The sequence below is a fragment of the Lissotriton vulgaris genome, chromosome 12 (assembly GCF_964263255.1).
Source record: "Lissotriton vulgaris chromosome 12, aLisVul1.2, whole genome shotgun sequence".
NCBI lineage: Eukaryota > Metazoa > Chordata > Amphibia > Caudata > Salamandridae > Lissotriton > Lissotriton vulgaris.
Window position 1 is genome coordinate 444176093 of NC_141700.1, and position 18995 is coordinate 444195087.

Consider the following 18995-nt stretch of genomic DNA (forward strand, 5'->3'; position numbering starts at 1 on the left):
AAAGTTCATAGAACCAGATGTTTATACTTAAATTGTATTCAACACTTGTTTGATGAAAATTATTCGGAAAGCATGGAGAAAACAGTTAAATGCTGCTGAGAATTGAACTCAGGATTTCCTGTTTACGAGACAGGAGCTTTAACCACTAAGCCACAGCACCAACAGTAATAGTAAAAAATGCATAAAGAATTTATTGTTAATGATGAAAATGTGTTTTCTGCTATAAATTCTTCTTTACATGTATTGTTATCTTAAACACGAAAAGATACTCAATCACTACGCAAGGATTAATATGTTTTAATAAACAGGTACTTCTATAAAACCCAATTTCATTTCTTGAATTCATTACAATTTTTTTTTCATGAAGGTAATAATATTGCTCCAATCTAGGTAGACATTTCATCTACGTCTTTCTCATAGATATGTATTTTTTTTCATTTTGCAATAACAGTATTCATTCTATAATCTTGAAAATACTTGGGTTTTTATAAGGTTAAAGATGATCTGTTCAACAGTAAGATGAATCAGACTTTTATATTTTAATTGTATCGGAATAAGACCTAATGAAAATGATTTGTTATATAACAATGAGAAAAGCAAGGCACTGCTGAGAGTTGAACTCAGGATCTCCTGTAGACAGGCGCTTTAACCAGCTAAGCCACAGCACCCACTTGATTCTTAAATTTGAAACACTTTTCTTTATGGTTTTCAAGACAATATTGCTTTTTCACTTTCATATTATTTTCTAAGTTCACACACTTCTCTACTCAAACACTTAAGATGAATGAAGACTCTTCACTTATTCAAAAACACCTCTCTAATTTGAAGTTTACCCTATTCATATCATTTTAAAATATACCTTGCTGAAGAATTGATTAGTTGAATTCAATAATAGAGTGATCATTCACCTGTATCTTGTTCTTTGTCATTTTCTTTTCCCTATTTCAGTCGATGCATTCCTACAAAAATCTTCTCAATACCAAGCATTTTATTTAATTTTTAAGATAACTTATTCTAAAGTTCATAGAACCAGATGTTTATTCTTAAATTGTATTCAACATTTGTTTGATGAAAATTAATCGGAAAGCATGGAGAACACAGTTAGGTGCTGTTGAGATTTGAACTCAGGATTTCCTGTTTACGAGACAGGCGCTTTAACCACTAAGCCACAGCACCAACGTTAATAGTAAGAAATGCATACATAATTTATTGTTGATGATGAAAATGTGTTTCCTGCTATAAATTCTTCTTTATATGTATTGTAATCTTAAACACGAAAACATACTCAATCACTACGCAAGTATTAATTTGTTTTGATAAACAGGTACTCTTATAAAACTCAATTTCATTTCTTGAATTCTTTAAAAAAAAATCATGAAGGTATTAATATTGCTCAAATCTAGGTAGAAATTTCATCTACGTCTTTCTCATAGATATGTATTTTTTTCATTTTGCAATAACAGTATTCATTCTATAATCTTGAAAATACTTCTGTTTTTATAAGGTTTAAGATGATCTGTTCAACAGTAAGATGAATCAGACTTTTATATTTTAATTGTATCGGAATAAGACCTAATGAAAATGATTTGTTATATAACAATGAGAAAAGCAAGGCACTGCTGAGAGTTGAACTCAGGATCTCCTGTTTACTAGACAGGCGCTTTAACCAGCTAAGCCACAGCACCCACTTAATTCTTAAATTTGAAACACTTTTCTTTATGGTGTTCAAGAGAATATTGCTTTTTCACTTTCATATTCTTTTCTAAGTTCACACACATCTCTACTCAAACACTTAAGATGAATGAAGACTCTTCACTTATTCAAAAACACCTCTCTAATTTGAAGTTTACCCTATTCATATCATTTTAAAATATACCTTGCTGAAGAATGGATTAGTTGAATTCAACAATAGAGTGATCATTCACCTCTATCTTGTTCTTTGTCATTTTCTTTTCCTTATTTCAGTCAATGCATTCCTACAAAAATCTTCACAATACCAAGCATTTTATTTAATTTTTAAGATAACTTATTCTAAAGTTCATAGAACCAGATGTTCATTCTTAAATTGTATTCAACATTTGTTTGATGAAAATTATTCGGAAAGCATGGAGAAAACATTTAGGTGCTGCTGAGATTTGAACTCAGGATTACCTGTTTACGAGACAGGCGCTTTAACCACTAAGCCACAGCACCAACGTTAATAGTAAGAAATGCATACATAATTTATTGTTGATGATGAAAATGTGTTTCCTGCTATAAATTCTTCTTTATATGTATTGTAATCTTAAACACGAAAACATACTCAATCACTACGCAAGTATTAATATGTTTTAATAAACAGGTACTCTTATAAAACTCAATTTCATTTCTTGAATCCTTTAAAAAAAAATCATGAAGGTATTAATATTGCTCAAATCTAGGTAGAAATTTCATCTACGTCTTTCTCATAGATATGTCTTTTTTTCATTTGGCAATAACAGTATTCATTCTATAATCTTGAAAATACTTGTGTTTTTATAAGGTTTAAGATGATCTGTTCAACAGTAAGATGAATCAGACTTTATATTTTAATGGTATCGGAATAAGACCTAATAAAAATGATTTGTTATATAACAATGAGAAAAGCTAGGGACTGCTGAGAGTTGAACTCAGGATCTCCTGTTTACTAGACAGGCGCTTTAACCAGCTAAGCCACAGCACCCACTTGATTCTTAAATTTGAAACACTTTTCTTTATGGTGTTCAAGAGAATATTGCTTTTTCACTTTCATATTCTTTTCTAAGTTCACACACTTCTCTACTCAAACACTTAAGATGAATGAAGACTCTTCACTTATTCAAAAACACCTCTCAAATTTGAAGTTTACCCTATTCATATCATTTTAAAATATACCTTGCTGAAGAATGGATTAGTTGAATTCAACAATAGAGTGATCATTCACCTCTATCTTGTTCTTTGTCATTTTCTTTTCCCTATTTCAGTCAATGCATTCCTACAAAAATCTTCACAATACCAAGCATTTTATTTAATTTTTAAGATAACTTATTCTAAAGTTCATAGAACCAGATGTTTATACTTAAATTGTATTCAACACTTGTTTGATGAAAATTATTCGGAAAGCATGGAGAAAACAGTTAAATGCTGCTGAGAATTGAACTCAGGATTTCCTGTTTACGAGACAGGAGCTTTAACCACTAAGCCACAGCACCAACAGTAATAGTAAAAAATGCATAAAGAATTTATTGTTAATGATGAAAATGTGTTTTCTGCTATAAATTCTTCTTTGTATGTATTGTAATCTTAAACACGAAAAGATACTCAATCACTACGCAAGGATTAATATGTTTTAATAAGCAGGTACTCCTATAAAACCCAATTTCATTTCTTGAATTCTTTACAATTTTTTTTCATGAAGGTAATATTATTGCTCCAATCTAGGTAGACATTTCATCTACGTCTTTCTCATAGATATGTATTTTTTTCATTTTGCAATAACAGTATTCATTCTATAATCTTGAAAATACTTGGGTTTTTATAAGGTTAAAGATGATCTGTTCAACAGTAAGATGAATCAGACTTTTATATTTTAATTGTATCGGAATAAGACCTAATGAAAATGATTTGTTATATAACAATGAGAAAAACAAGGCACTGCTGAGAGTTGAACTCAGGATCTCCTGGAGACAGGCGCTTTAACCAGCTAAGCCACAGCACCCACTTTATTCTCTATTTTGAAACACTTTTCTTTATGGTGTTCAAGAGAATATTGCTTTTTCACTTTTATATTCTTTTCTAAGTTCACACACTTCTCTACTCAAACACTTAAGATGAATGAAGACTCTTCACTTATTCAAAAACACCTCTCTAATTTGAAGTTTACCCTATTCAGATCATTTTAAAATATACCTTGCTGAAGAATGGATTAGTTGAATTCAACAATAGAGTGATCATTCACCTCTATCTTGTTCTTTGTCATTTTCTTTTCCCTATTTCAGTCAATGCATTCCAACAAAAATCTTCACAATACCAAGCATTTTATTTAATGTTTAAGATAACTTATTCTAAAGTTCATAGAACCAGATGTTTATTCTTAAATTGTATTCAACATTTGTTTGATGTAAATTATTCAGAAAGCATGGAGAAAACAGTTAGGTTCTGCTGAGATTTGAACTCAGGATTTCCTGTTTACGAGACAGGCGCTTTAACCACTAAGCCACAGCACCAACGTTAACAGTAAGAAATGCATAAATTATTCATTGTTGATGATGAAAATGTGTTTCCTGCTATAAATTCTTCTTTATATGTATTGTAATCTTAAACAGGAAAACATACTCACTACGCAAGTATTAATATGTTTTAATGAACAGGTACTCTTATAAAACCCAATTTCATTTCTTGAATTCTTTACAATTTTTTTTCATGAAGGTAATAATATTGCTCCAATCTAGGTAGACATTTCATCTACGTCTTTCTCATAGATATGTATTTTTTTCATTTTGCAATAACATTATTCATTCTATAATCTTGAAAATACTTGGGTTTTTATAAGGTTAAAGATGATCTGTTCATCAGTAAGATGAATCAGACTTTTATATTTTAATTGTATCGGAATAAGACCTAATGAAAATGATTTGTTATATATTACAATGAGAAAAGCAAGGCGCTGCTGAGATTTGAACTCAGGATTTCCTGTTTACTAGACAGGCGCTTTAACCAGCTAAGCCACAGAACCCACTTGATTCTTAAATTTGAAACACTTTTCTTTATGGTGTTCAAGAGAATATTGCTTTTTCACTTTCATATTCTTTTCTAAGTTCACACACTTCTCTACTCAAACACTTAAGATGAATGAAGACTCTTCACTTATTCAAAAACACCTCTCTAATTTGAAGTTTACCCTATTCATATCATTTTAAAATATTCCTTGCTGAAGAATGGATTTGTTGAATTCCACAATAGAGTGATCATTCACCTCTATCTTGTTCTTTGTCATTTTCTTTTCCCTATTTCAGTCAATGCATTCCTACAAAAATCTTCACAATACCAAGCATTTTATTTCATTTTTAAGATAACTTATTCTGAAGTTCATAGAACCAGATGTTTATTCTTAAATTGTATTCAACATTTGTTTGATGAAAATTATTCGGAAAGCATGGAGAAAACAGTTAGGTGCTGTTGAGATTTGAACTCAGGATTTCCTGTTTAAGAGACAGGTGCTTTAACCACTAAGCCACAGCACCAACATTAATAGTAAGAAATGCATACATAATTTATTGTTGATGATGAAAATGTGTTTCCTGCTATAAATTCTTCTTACTATTGTATTGTAATCTTAAACACGAAAACATACTCAATCACTACGCAAGTATTACTATGTTTTAATAAACAGGTACTCTTAAAAAACTCAATTTTTTTTCTTGAATTCTTTACAATTTTTTTTCATGAACGTAATGATATTGCTCCAATCTTGGTAGACATTTCATCTACGTAATTCTCATAGATATGTATTTTTTTCATTTTGCAATAACAGTATTCATTCTATAATCTTGAAAATACTTGGGTTTTTATAAGGTTTGAGATGATCTGTTCAACAGTAAGATGAATCAGACTTTTATATTTTAATGGTATCGGAATAAGACCTAATAAAAATGATTTGTTATATAACAATGAGAAAAGCAAGGCACTGCTGAGAGTTGAACTCAGGATCTCCTGTTTACTAGACAGGCGCTTTAACCAGCTAAGCCACAGCACCCACTTGATTCTTAAATTTGAAACACTTTTCTTTATGGTGTTCAAGAGAATATTGCTTTTTCACTTTCATATTCTTTTCTAAGTTCACACACTTCTCTACTCAAACACTTAAGATGAATGAAGACTCTTCACTTATTCAAAAACACCTCTCTAATTTGAAGTTTACCCTATTCTTATCATTTTAAAATATACCTTGCTGAAGAATGGATTAGTTGAATTCAACAATAGAGTGATCATTCACCTCTATCTTGTTCTTTGTCATTTTCTTTTCCCTATTTCAGTCAATGCATTCCTACAAAAATCTTCACAATACCAAGCATTTTATTTAATTTTTAAGATAACTTATTCTAAAGTTCATAGAACCAGATGTTTATACTTAAATTGTATTCAACACTTGTTTGATGAAAATTATTCGGAAAGCATGGAGAAAACAGTTAAATGCTGCTGAGAATTGAACTCAGGATTTCCTGTTTACGAGACAGGAGCTTTAACCACTAAGCCACAGCACCAACAGTAATAGTAAAAAATGCATAAAGAATTTATTGTTAATGATGAAAATGTGTTTTCTGCTATAAATTCTTCTTTACATGTATTGTTATCTTAAACACGAAAAGATACTCAATCACTACGCAAGGATTAATATGTTTTAATAAACAGGTACTCCTATAAAACCCAATTTCATTTCTTGAATTCATTACAATTTTTTTTTCATGAAGGTAATAATATTGCTCCAATCTAGGTAGACATTTCATCTACGTCTTTCTCATAGATATGTATTTTTTTTCATTTTGCAATAACAGTATTCATTCTATAATCTTGAAAATACTTGGGTTTTTATAAGGTTAAAGATGATCTGTTCAACAGTAAGATGAATCAGACTTTTATATTTTAATTGTATCGGAATAAGACCTAATGAAAATGATTTGTTATATAACAATGAGAAAAGCAAGGCACTGCTGAGAGTTGAACTCAGGATCTCCTGTAGACAGGCGCTTTAACCAGCTAAGCCACAGCACCCACTTGATTCTTAAATTTGAAACACTTTTCTTTATGGTTTTCAAGACAATATTGCTTTTTCACTTTCATATTATTTTCTAAGTTCACACACTTCTCTACTCAAACACTTAAGATGGATGAAGACTCTTCACTTATTCAAAAACACCTCTCTAATTTGAAGTTTACCCTATTCATATCATTTTAAAATATACCTTGCTGAAGAATTGATTAGTTGAATTCAATAATAGAGTGATCATTCACCTGTATCTTGTTCTTTGTCATTTTCTTTTCCCTATTTCAGTCGATGCATTCCTACAAAAATCTTCTCAATACCAAGCATTTTATTTAATTTTTAAGATAACTTATTCTAAAGTTCATAGAACCAGATGTTTATTCTTAAATTGTATTCAACATTTGTTTGATGAAAATTATTCGGAAAGCATGGAGAACACAGTTAGGTGCTGTTGAGATTTGAACTCAGGATTTCCTGTTTACGAGACAGGCGCTTTAACCACTAAGCCACAGCACCAACGTTAATAGTAAGAAATGCATACATAATTTATTGTTGATGATGAAAATGTGTTTCCTGCTATAAATTCTTCTTTATATGTATTGTAATCTTAAACACGAAAACATACTCAATCACTACGCAAGTATTAATTTGTTTTGATAAACAGGTACTCTTATAAAACTCAATTTCATTTCTTGAATTCTTTAAAAAAAAATCATGAAGGTATTAATATTGCTCAAATCTAGGTAGAAATTTCATCTACGTCTTTCTCATAGATATGTATTTTTTTCATTTTGCAATAACAGTATTCATTCTATAATCTTGAAAATACTTCTGTTTTTATAAGGTTTAAGATGATCTGTTCAACAGTAAGATGAATCAGACTTTTATATTTTAATTGTATCGGAATAAGACCTAATGAAAATTATTTGTTATATAACAATGAGAAAAGCAAGGCACTGCTGAGAGTTGAACTCAGGATCTCCTGTTTACTAGACAGGCGCTTTAACCAGCTAAGCCACAGCACCCACTTAATTCTTAAATTTGAAACACTTTTCTTTATGGTGTTCAAGAGAATATTGCTTTTTCACTTTCATATTCTTTTCTAAGTTCACACACTTCTCTACTCAAACACTTAAGATGAATGAAGACTCTTCACTTATTCAAAAACACCTCTCTAATTTGAAGTTTACCCTATTCATATCATTTTAAAATATACCTTGCTGAAGAATGGATTAGTTGAATTCAACAATAGAGTGATCATTCACCTCTATCTTGTTCTTTGTCATTTTCTTTTCCTTATTTCAGTCAATGCATTCCTACAAAAATCTTCACAATACCAAGCATTTTATTTAATTTTTAAGATAACTTATTCTAAAGTTCATAGAACCAGATGTTCATTCTTAAATTGTATTCAACATTTGTTTGATGAAAATTATTCGGAAAGCATGGAGAAAACATTTAGGTGCTGCTGAGATTTGAACTCAGGATTACCTGTTTACGAGACAGGCGCTTCAACCACTAAGCCACAGCACCAACGTTAATAGTAAGAAATGCATACATAATTTATTGTTGATGATGAAAATGTGTTTCCTGCTATAAATTCTTCTTTATATGTATTGTAATCTTAAACACGAAAACATACTCAATCACTACGCAAGTATTAATATGTTTTAATAAACAGGTACTCTTATTAAACTCAATTTCATTTCTTGAATCCTTTAAAAAAAATCATGAAGGTATTAATATTGCTCAAATCTAGGTAGAAATTTCATCTACGTCTTTCTCATAGATATGTCTTTTTTTCATTTGGCAATAACAGTATTCATTCTATAATCTTGAAAATACTTGTGTTTTTATAAGGTTTAAGATGATCTGTTCAACAGTAAGATGAATCAGACTTTATATTTTAATGGTATCGGAATAAGACCTAATAAAAATGATTTGTTATATAACAATGAGAAAAGCTAGGGACTGCTGAGAGTTGAACTCAGGATCTCCTGTTTACTAGACAGGCGCTTTAACCAGCTAAGCCACAGCACCCACTTGATTCTTAAATTTGAAACACTTTTCTTTATGGTGTTCAAGAGAATATTGCTTTTTCACTTTCATATTCTTTTCTAAGTTCACACACTTCTCTACTCAAACACTTAAGATGAATGAAGACTCTTCACTTATTCAAAAACACCTCTCAAATTTGAAGTTTACCCTATTCATATCATTTTAAAATATACCTTGCTGAAGAATGGATTAGTTGAATTCAACAATAGAGTGATCATTCACCTCTATCTTGTTCTTTGTCATTTTCTTTTCCCTATTTCAGTCAATGCATTCCTACAAAAATCTTCACAATACCAAGCATTTTATTTAATTTTTAAGATAACTTATTCTAAAGTTCATAGAACCAGATGTTTATACTTAAATTGTATTCAACACTTGTTTGATGAAAATTATTCGGAAAGCATGGAGAAAACAGTTAAATGCTGCTGAGAATTGAACTCAGGATTTCCTGTTTACGAGACAGGAGCTTTAACCACTAAGCCACAGCACCATCAGTAATAGTAAAAAATGCATAAAGAATTTATTGTTAATGATGAAAATGTGTTTTCTGCTATAAATTCTTCTTTGTATGTATTGTAATCTTAAACACGAAAAGATACTCAATCACTACGCAAGGATTAATATGTTTTAATAAGCAGGTACTCCTATAAAACCCAATTTCATTTCTTGAATTCTTTACAATTTTTTTTCATGAAGGTAATATTATTGCTCCAATCTAGGTAGATATTTCATCTACGTCTTTCTCATAGATATGTATTTTTTTCATTTTGCAATAACATTATTCATTCTATAATCTTGAAAATACTTGGGTTTTTATAAGGTTAAAGATGATCTGTTCATCAGTAAGATGAATCAGACTTTTATATTTTAATTGTATCGGAATAAGACCTAATGAAAATGATTTATTATATAACAATGAGAAAAGCAAGGCACGGCTGAGAGTTGAACTCAGAATCTCCTGTTTACTATACAGGCGCTTTAACCAGCTAAGCCACAGCACCCACTTGATTCTTAAATTTGAAACACTTTTCTTTATGGTTTTCAAGAGAATATTGCTTTTTCACTTTCATATTCTTTTCTAAGTTCACACACGTCTCTACTCAAACACTTAAGATGAATGAAGACTCTTCACTTATTCAAAAACACCTCTCTAATTTGAAGTTTACCCTATTCATATCATTTTAAAATATACCTTGCTGAAGAATGGATTAGTTGAATTCAACAATAGAGTGATCATTCACCTCTATCTTGTTCTTTGTCATTTTCTTTTCCCTATTTCAGTCAATGCATTCCTACAAAAATCTTCACAATACCAAGCATTTTATTTAATTTTTAAGATAACTTATTCTAAAGTTCATAGAACCAGATGTTTATTCTTAAATTGTATTCAACACTTGTTTGATGTAAATTATTCGGAAAGCATGGAGAAAACAGTTAGGTGATGCTGAGATTCTAACTCATGATTTCCTGTTTATGAGACAGGCGCTTTAACCACTAAGCCACAGCACCAACGTTAAAAGTAAAAAATGCATAAATAATTCATTGTTGATGATGAAAATGTGTTTTCTGCTATAAATTCTTCTTTATATGTATTGTAATCTTAAACACGAAAAGATACTCAATCACTACGCAAGGATTAATATGTTTTAATAAACAGGTACTCTTATAAAACCCAATTTCATTTCTTGAATTCTTTACAATTTTTTTCATAAAGGTATTAATATTGCTCAAATCTAGGTAGAAATTTCATCTACGTCGTTCTCATAGATATATATGTTTTTCATTTTGCAATAACAGTATTCATTCTATAATCTTGACAATACTTGGGTTTTTATAAGGTTTAAAATGATCTTTTCAACAGTAAGATGAATCAGACTTTTATATGTTAATTGAATCGGAATAAAACCTAATGAAAATGATTTGTTATATAACAATGAGAAAAGCAAGGCACTGCTGAGAGTTGAACTCAGGATCTCCTGTTTACTAGACAGGCGCTTTAACCAGCTAAGCCACAGCACCCACTTAATTCCTAATATTTGAAAGACTTTTCTTTATGGTGTTCAAGAGAATATTGCTTTTTCACTTTCATATTCTTTTCTAAGTTCACACACTTCTCTACTCAAACACTTAAGATGAATGAAGACTCTTCACTTTTTCAAAAACACATCTCTAATTTGAAGTTTACCCTATTCATATCATTTTAAAATATGCCTTGCTGAAGAATGGATTAGTTGAATTCAACAATAGAGTGATCATTCACCTCTATCTTGTTCTTTGTCATTTTCTTTTTCCTATTTCAGTCAATGCATTCCTACAAAAATCTTCACAATACCAAGCATTTTATTTAATTTTTAAGATAACTTATTCTAAAGTTCAAAGAACCAGATGTTTATTCTTAAATTGTATTCAACACTTGTTTGATAAAAATTATTCGGAAAGCATGGAGAAAACCGTTTGGTGCTGCTGGAATTTGAACTCAGGATTTCCTGTTTACGAGACAGGCACTTTAACCACTAAGCCACAGCACCAACGTTAATAGTGAAAAATGCATAAATAATTTATTGTTGATGATGAAAATGTGTTTCTGCTATAAATTCTTCTTTATATGTATTGTAATCTTAAACACGAAAAGATACTCAATCACTACGCAAGGATTAATATGTTTTAATAAACAGGTATTCTTATAAAACCCAATTTCATTTCTTGAATTCTTTACAATTTTTTTTCATGAAGGTATTAATATTGCTCAAATCTAGGTAGAAATTTCATCTACGTCTTTCTCATAGATATGTATTTTTTTATTTTGCAATAACAGTATTCATTCTATAATCCTGAAAATACTTGGGTTTTTATAAGGTTTAAGATGATCTGTTCAACAGTAAGATGAATCAGACTTTTATATTTTAATTGTATTGGAATAAGACCTAATGAAAATGATTTGTTATATAACAATGAGAAAAGCAAGGCGCTGCTGAGAGTTGAACTCAGGATCTCCTTTTTACTAAACATGCACTTTAACCAGCTAAGCCACAGCACCCACTTGATTCTTAATTTTGAAACACTTTTCTTTATGGTGTTCAAGAGAATATGGCTTTTTCACTTTCATATTCTCTTCTAAGTTCACACACTTCTCTACTCATGAACTTAAGATGAATGAAGACTCTTCACTTATCCAAAAACACCTCTCTAATTTGAAGTTTACCCTATTCATATCATTTTAAAATATACCTTGCTGAAGAATGGATTAGTTGAATTCAACAATAGAGTGATCATTCACCTCTATCTTGTTCTTTGTCATTTTCTTTTCCCTATTTTGCTCTAACTTCGAGATCACTATGTTACCCCCTATGAGGGTTACCTGGTCGGACCATGCCTTGCTTTTGTTCACATGGCCCTTAAGTTCTAAAGGGCCGAGTGATCTGCCTGCCCCTCAAGCTCACGCCCAGCGAATAAATGTAACCACTTTTTCAGAGTCTCTTTTGGCTAATCGGCCAATTTTGCCGTCTAACCTAGAGTCTGCTGTGGATTCATTCAATGCCTGGGTTAAACAAAGCGCCGTCGTACCCACCAATAGAGGTGGTAGTAAACGGGTCAGGTCATCGCCCTCTAAACCCTGGTTCTCCCACGCTCTCAGGGAACTCAAATCCGGCTGTAAAAAACTGGAGCGAGCTTGGCGCCTTGAATTCCGCCCTGACCTGAAGAGCGATCTGCGGAGGGCGCAGAAGGTTTACTATGCCGAAATTAAGGCTGCTAAAAGCAGGTATTTCTCAGAAAGGATAGAGAAGGCGGACAACAATGGCAAAGAAGTCTTTGCCATTGTTCAGAGTTTCCTCTCTCCCAGTGCTGCCTCCCCAGTCCTTCCGGCTTCTGATCTTTGGTGCGAGGAACTGTCCTGTTTTTTCGACAATAAAATCGCTAAAATCCAAGAAGAGCTCCAAAATTCCTGTGGTCTTCTTCAGCCTTTGGCACCCTTTGCCAGCTCTGGTGGGAAGCAATCCATCAGTCAATTTTCCATCTTCGAGCCAGCTCTGCAAGCGGACGTGCTGGCCATCCTGGAGTCATTAAAGTCGGGTTCGCCCTCTGATCCGTGCCCCGCCAGGGTTCTGGGTGGAGCGGCGAGCTTGGTATATCAGGAGGTCACTCAGGTTGTTAATCTGTCTCTGGCCTCTGCCTCTGTGCCCATTTGTTGGAAACAGGCGAAATTACTTCCCCTGCTAAAGAAACCTGGCCTGGACCCTCTAGCCACATCCAGTTATCGTCCGATATCGCTGCTCCCGGCATTGGCGAAGGTCTGTGAAAAGGTTGTCTTCAGACAACTGAATAATTTCATTGAGTCCTCTAAAGCCCTTCACCCGGCTCAATCGGGTTTCAGGGCGGCTTTTAGCACTGAGACGGCCCTGGTGGAAGTCTCAGAGGCTATTAGGGAGTGCCTTGACGGAGGCGGCAGAGCGGTCCTGGTTTTGCTGGACCTATCTGCCGCCTTCGATACGGTACCCCATGCTCTGCTGCTGAATCGGCTGGCAGAGGTGGGACTGTCAGGCGCGTTCTGGCCTGGCTGTCCTCATTTCTGTCGGAGCGGACGCAGCAAGTATGGATACCTCCTTACGCCTCGTCTCCCAAGAAGCTCAGCACAGGGGTCCCTCAGGGGTCGACGTTGAGTCCTCTGTTGTTCAACATTTATATGACTCCGTTGATCCATCTGGCTGAGCAGTGGGGAGCCAAAATAATGGCGTATGCCGACGACACACAGCTGTTGTTTACCTGGCCTAAGAACTGCTTAGATGCCAGTGTCGTCTGCTCCTGTCTATCCAATGTCTTTCGGTGGCTCCTTTCAGCCCAACTCAAATGTAACGAGGACAAGACAGAGCTGTTGTTTTATGGCAACTTCCCGGCCAACTTCAAGGATCTTATCTGGCCGCCTGATTTTGCCTGTCCCAGCTCTCTCAGAGGCCTGGCCAAAAACTTGGGGGTCTGGTTTGGACAGGATCTCAGGTTTGAAGTGCATCTAAAAAAACTTACGGCGACCTGTTTCCTGACCCTTAAGTCACTAAAAAGGTTCCTCCCACTGCTTCATAGGGAAGCAAAAGAGACGGTTCTGCGTGCTCTGATCTTATCAAGGCTAGATTACGCCAACGCCCTCTTTAGCGGTCTCCCTAAATATCTTATCAATCGAATGCAGATCATTCAGAATGCTGCGGTTCGACTTTTATTTCACCTCCCGAGAAGAACTAGCGCATCTGCCCATCTTCGAAAGCTCCACTGGCTTCCTGTGGCCCATCGTATTGTGTTTAAATCACTGGTCCTGGCCTTTCGTGCCTTGCACCAACAAGGACCACAATACTTGCACAAGAGGTTTACTTTCTATATTCCTCGCCGTGCACTCCGATCAGCTAATCTCCTTCTGATGTCTACGCCTAAAGTCAGATATGTGAGATTGGGTGGCCAGTCTATCTCTGTCCAAGCAGCTCTGTCGTGGAATGCCCTGCCGCTCTCTTTGCGAGCTTCAGCCACACTGACAGAATTTAAGAAGGGGTTAAAAACCCACCTTTTTAAACTCAGTATCTAGTTGCTTTTTTTCTTTCTCCTTCTGGTTTGGCCCTGTTTAAGCTCACATATCGCGCCAGGATACTCTGTAGTAGCAGAGCGCGTAATAAAATATTTTATACATACATACATACATACATATACATACATACATATTTCAATCAATGCATTTCTACAAAAATCTTCACAATACCAAGTATTTTATTTAATTTTTAAGATAACTTATTCTAAAGTTCATAGAACCAGTTGTTTATACTTAAATTGTATTCAACACTTGTTTGATGAAAATTATTCGGAAAGCATGAAGAAAACAGTTAAATGCTGCTGAGATTTGAACTCAGGATTTCCTGTTTACGAGATAGGAGCTTTAACCACTAAGCCACAGCACCAACGGTAACAGTCAAAAATGCATAAATAATTTATTGTTGATGATGAAAATGTGTTTTCTGCTATAAATTCTTCTTTATATGTATTGTAATCTTAAACACGAAAAGATACTCAATCACTACGCAAGGATTCATATGTTTTAATAAACAGGTACTCTTATAAAACCCAATTTCATTTCTTGAATTCTTTACAATTTTTTTCATGAAGGTATTAATATTGCTCAAATCTAGGTAGAAATTTCATCTACGTCGTTCTCATAGATATATATGTTTTTCATTTTGCAATAACAGTATTCATTCTATAATCTTGAAAATACTTGGGTTTTTATAAGGTTTAAAATGATCTTTTCAACAGTAAGATGAATCAGACTTTTATATGTTAATTGAATCGGAATAAAACCTAATGAAAATGATTTGTTATATAACAATGAGAAAAGCAAGGCACTGCTGAGAGTTGAACTCAGGATCTCCTGTTTACTAGACAGGCGCTTTAACCAGCTAAGCCACAGCACCCACTTGATTCTTAATTTTTGAAAGACTTTTCTTTATGGTGTTCAAGAGAATATTGCTTTTTCACTTTCATATTCTTTTCTAAGTTCACACACTTCTCTACTCAAACACTTAAGATGAATGAAGACTCTTCACTTATTCAAAAACACCTCTCTAATTTGAAGCTTACCCTATTCATATCATTTTAAAATATACCTTGCTGAAGAATGGATTAGTTGAATTCAACAATAGAGTGATCATTCACCTGTATCTTGTTCTTTGTCATTTTCTTTTCCCTATTTCAGTCAATGCATTCCTACAAAAATCTTCTCAATACCAAGCATTTTATTTAATTTTTAAGATAACTTATTCTAAAGTTCATAGAACCAGATGTTTATACTTAAACTGTATTCAACACTTGTTTGATGAAAATTATTTGGAAAGCATGGAGAAAACAGTTAAATGCTGCTGAGCTTTGAACTCAGGATTTCTTGTTTACGAGACAGGCGCTTTAACCACTAAGCCACAGCACCAACATTAATAATAAGAAAGGCATAAATAATTCATTGTTGATGATGAAAATGTGTTTCCTGCTATAAATTCTTCTTTATATGTATTGTAATCTTAAACACGAAAACATACTCAATCACTACGCAAGTATTAATATGTTTTAATAAACAGGTACTCTTATAAAACCCAATATCATTTCTTGAATTCTTTACAAAAAAAATCATGAAGGTATTAATATTGCTCCAATCTTGGTAGACATTTCATCTACGTCTTTCTCATAGATATGTACTTTTTTTCATTTGGCAATAACAGTATTCATTCTATAATCTTGAAAATAGTTGTGTTTTCATAAGGTTTAAGATGATCTGTTCAACAGTAAGATGAATCAGACTTTTATATTTAAATTGTATCGGAATAAGACCTAATGAAAATGATTTGTTATATAACAATGAGAAAAGCAAGGCGCTGCTGAGATTTGAACTCAGAATCTCCTTTTAATAAACAGGTGCTATAACCAGCTAAGCCACAGCACCCACTTGATTCTTTATTTTGAAACACTTTTCTTTATGGTGTTCAGCAGAATATTGCTTTTTCACTTTCATATTCTTTTCTAAGTTCACACACTTCTCTACTCAAACACTTAAGATGAATGAAGACTCTTCACTTATTCAAAAACACCTCTCTAATTTGAAGTTTACCCTATTCATATCATTTTAAAATATACCTTGCTGAAGAATGGATTAGTTGAATTGAACAATAGAGTGATCATTCACCTCTATCTTGTTCTTTGTCATTTTCTTTTCCCTATTTCAGTCAATGCGTTCCTACAAAAATCTTCACAATACCAAGCATTTTATTTAATTTTTAAGATAACTTATTCTAAAGTTCATAGAACCACATGTTTATTCTTAAATTGTATTCAACACTTGTTTGATGTAAATTATTCGGAAAGCATGGAGAAAACAGTTAGGTGATGCTGAGATCCTAACTCATGATTTCCTGTTTATGAGACAGGCGCTTTAACCACTAAGCCACAGCACCAACGTTAAAAGTAAAAAATGCATAAATAATTCATTGTTGATGATGAAAATGTGTTTTCTGCTATAAATTCTTCTTTATATGTATTGTAATCTTAAACACGAAAAGATACTCAATCACTACGCAAGGATTAATATGTTTTAATAAACAGGTACTCTTATAAAACCCAATTTCATTTCTTGAATTCTTTACAATTTTTTTCATGAAGGTATTAATATTGCTCAAATCTAGGTAGAAATTTCATCTACGTCGTTCTCATAGATATATATGTTTTTCATTTTGCAATAACAGTATTCATTCTATAATCTTGAAAATACTTGGGTTTTTATAAGGTTTAAAATGATCTTTTCAACAGTAAGATGAATCAGACTTTTATATGTTAATTGAATCGGAATAAAACCTAATGAAAATGATTTGTTATATAACAATGAGAAAAGCAAGGCACTGCTGAGAGTTGAACTCAGGATCTCCTGTTTACTAGACAGGCGCTTTAACCAGCTAAGCCACAGCACCCACTTGATTCCTAATATTTGAAAGACTTTTCTTTATGGTGTTCAAGAGAATATTGCTTTTTCACTTTCATATTCTTTTCTAAGTTCACACACTTCTCTACTCAAACACTTAAGATGAATGAAGACTCTTCACTTTTTCAAAAACACATCTCTAATTTGAAGTTTACCCTATTCATATCATTTTAAAATATGCCTTGCTGAAGAATGGATTAGTTGAATTCAACAATAGAGTGATCATTCACCTCTATCTTGTTCTTTGTCATTTTCTTTTTCCTATTTCAGTCAATGCATTCCTACAAAAATCTTCACAATACCAAGCATTTTATTTAATTTTTAAGATAACTTATTCTAAAGTTCATAGAACCAGATGTTTATTCTTAAATTGTATTCAACACTTGTTTGATGAAAATTATTCGGAAAGCATGGAGAAAACCGTTTGGTGCTGCTGGAATTTGAACTCAGGATTTCCTGTTTACGAGACAGGCACTTTAACCACTAAGCCACAGCACCAACGTTAATAGTGAAAAATGCATAAATAATTTATTGTTGATGATGAAAATGTGTTTCTGCTATAAATTCTTCTTTATATGTATTGTAATCTTAAACACGAAAAGATACTCAATCACTACGCAAGGATTAATATGTTTTAATAAACAGGTACTCTTATAAAACCCAATTTCATTTCTTGAATTCTTTACAATTTTTTTTCATGAAGGTATTAATATTGCTCAAATCTAGGTAGAAATTTCATCTACGTCTTTCTCATAGATATGTATTTTTTTATTTTGCAATAACAGTATTCATTCTATAATCCTGAAAATACTTGGGTTTTTATAAGGTTTAAGATGATCTGTTCAACAGTAAGATGAATCAGACTTTTATATTTTAATTGTATTGGAATAAGACCTAATGAAAATGATTTGTTATATAACAATGAGAAAAGCAAGGCGCTGCTGAAAGTTGAACTCAGGATCTCCTTTTTACTAAACATGCGCTTTAACCAGCTAAGCCACAGCACCCACTTGATTCTTAATTTTGAAACACTTTTCTTTATGGTGTTCAAGAGAATATGGCTTTTTCACTTTCATATTCTCTTCTAAGTTCACACACTTCTCTACTCATGAACTTAAGATGAATGAAGACTCTTCACTTATCCAAAAACACCTCTCTAATTTGAAGTTTACCCTATTCATATCATTTTAAAATATACCTTGCTGAAGAATGGATTGGTTGAATTCAACAATAGAGTGATCATTCACCTCTATCTTGTTCTTTGTCATTTTCTTTTCCCTATTTCAATCAATGCATTCCTACAAAAATCTTCACAATACCAAGTATTTTATTTAATTTTTAAGATAACTTATTATAAAGTTCATAGAACCAGTTGTTTATACTTAAATTGTATTCAACACTTGTTTGATGAAAATTATTCGGAAAGCATGAAGAAAACAGTTAAATGCTGCTGAGATTTGAACTCAGGATTTCCTGTTTACGAGATAGGAGCTTTAACCACTAAGCCACAGCACCAACGGTAACAGTCAAAAATGCATAAATAATTTATTGTTGATGATGAAAATGTGTTTTCTGCTATAAATTCTTCTTTATATGTATTGTAATCTTAAACACGAAAAGATACTCAATCACTACGCAAGGATTCATATGTTTTAATAAACAGGAACTCTTATAAAACCCACTTTC

At 32.6% G+C, this 18995-nt stretch overlaps 14 non-coding genes across 14 annotated transcripts; all 14 read right to left on the reverse strand.

Annotated features, from left to right (window-relative positions):
- Positions 1-87: 87 nt before the first annotated feature.
- Positions 88-160, reverse strand: TRNAT-CGU (transfer RNA threonine (anticodon CGU)). Its single transcript has one exon. It is a non-coding gene; the product is annotated as a tRNA-Thr (tRNA).
- A 943-nt stretch (positions 161-1103) lies between these two features.
- On the reverse strand, positions 1104-1176 carry TRNAT-CGU (transfer RNA threonine (anticodon CGU)). Its single transcript has one exon. It is a non-coding gene; the product is annotated as a tRNA-Thr (tRNA).
- A 435-nt stretch (positions 1177-1611) lies between these two features.
- On the reverse strand, positions 1612-1685 carry TRNAT-AGU (transfer RNA threonine (anticodon AGU)). The gene has a single exon. It is a non-coding gene; the product is annotated as a tRNA-Thr (tRNA).
- A 435-nt stretch (positions 1686-2120) lies between these two features.
- TRNAT-CGU (transfer RNA threonine (anticodon CGU)) lies at positions 2121-2193 on the reverse strand. Its single transcript has one exon. It is a non-coding gene; the product is annotated as a tRNA-Thr (tRNA).
- A 943-nt stretch (positions 2194-3136) lies between these two features.
- Positions 3137-3209, reverse strand: TRNAT-CGU (transfer RNA threonine (anticodon CGU)). The gene has a single exon. It is a non-coding gene; the product is annotated as a tRNA-Thr (tRNA).
- A 941-nt stretch (positions 3210-4150) lies between these two features.
- On the reverse strand, positions 4151-4223 carry TRNAT-CGU (transfer RNA threonine (anticodon CGU)). Its single transcript has one exon. It is a non-coding gene; the product is annotated as a tRNA-Thr (tRNA).
- A 1455-nt stretch (positions 4224-5678) lies between these two features.
- On the reverse strand, positions 5679-5752 carry TRNAT-AGU (transfer RNA threonine (anticodon AGU)). The gene has a single exon. It is a non-coding gene; the product is annotated as a tRNA-Thr (tRNA).
- Positions 5753-6187: 435 nt separating this feature from the next.
- On the reverse strand, positions 6188-6260 carry TRNAT-CGU (transfer RNA threonine (anticodon CGU)). Its single transcript has one exon. It is a non-coding gene; the product is annotated as a tRNA-Thr (tRNA).
- A 943-nt stretch (positions 6261-7203) lies between these two features.
- On the reverse strand, positions 7204-7276 carry TRNAT-CGU (transfer RNA threonine (anticodon CGU)). Its single transcript has one exon. It is a non-coding gene; the product is annotated as a tRNA-Thr (tRNA).
- A 435-nt stretch (positions 7277-7711) lies between these two features.
- Positions 7712-7785, reverse strand: TRNAT-AGU (transfer RNA threonine (anticodon AGU)). Its single transcript has one exon. It is a non-coding gene; the product is annotated as a tRNA-Thr (tRNA).
- A 1450-nt stretch (positions 7786-9235) lies between these two features.
- TRNAT-CGU (transfer RNA threonine (anticodon CGU)) lies at positions 9236-9308 on the reverse strand. The gene has a single exon. It is a non-coding gene; the product is annotated as a tRNA-Thr (tRNA).
- Positions 9309-10763: 1455 nt separating this feature from the next.
- On the reverse strand, positions 10764-10837 carry TRNAT-AGU (transfer RNA threonine (anticodon AGU)). Its single transcript has one exon. It is a non-coding gene; the product is annotated as a tRNA-Thr (tRNA).
- A 4350-nt stretch (positions 10838-15187) lies between these two features.
- TRNAT-AGU (transfer RNA threonine (anticodon AGU)) lies at positions 15188-15261 on the reverse strand. Its single transcript has one exon. It is a non-coding gene; the product is annotated as a tRNA-Thr (tRNA).
- A 1963-nt stretch (positions 15262-17224) lies between these two features.
- Positions 17225-17298, reverse strand: TRNAT-AGU (transfer RNA threonine (anticodon AGU)). The gene has a single exon. It is a non-coding gene; the product is annotated as a tRNA-Thr (tRNA).
- Positions 17299-18995: the final 1697 nt, after the last annotated feature.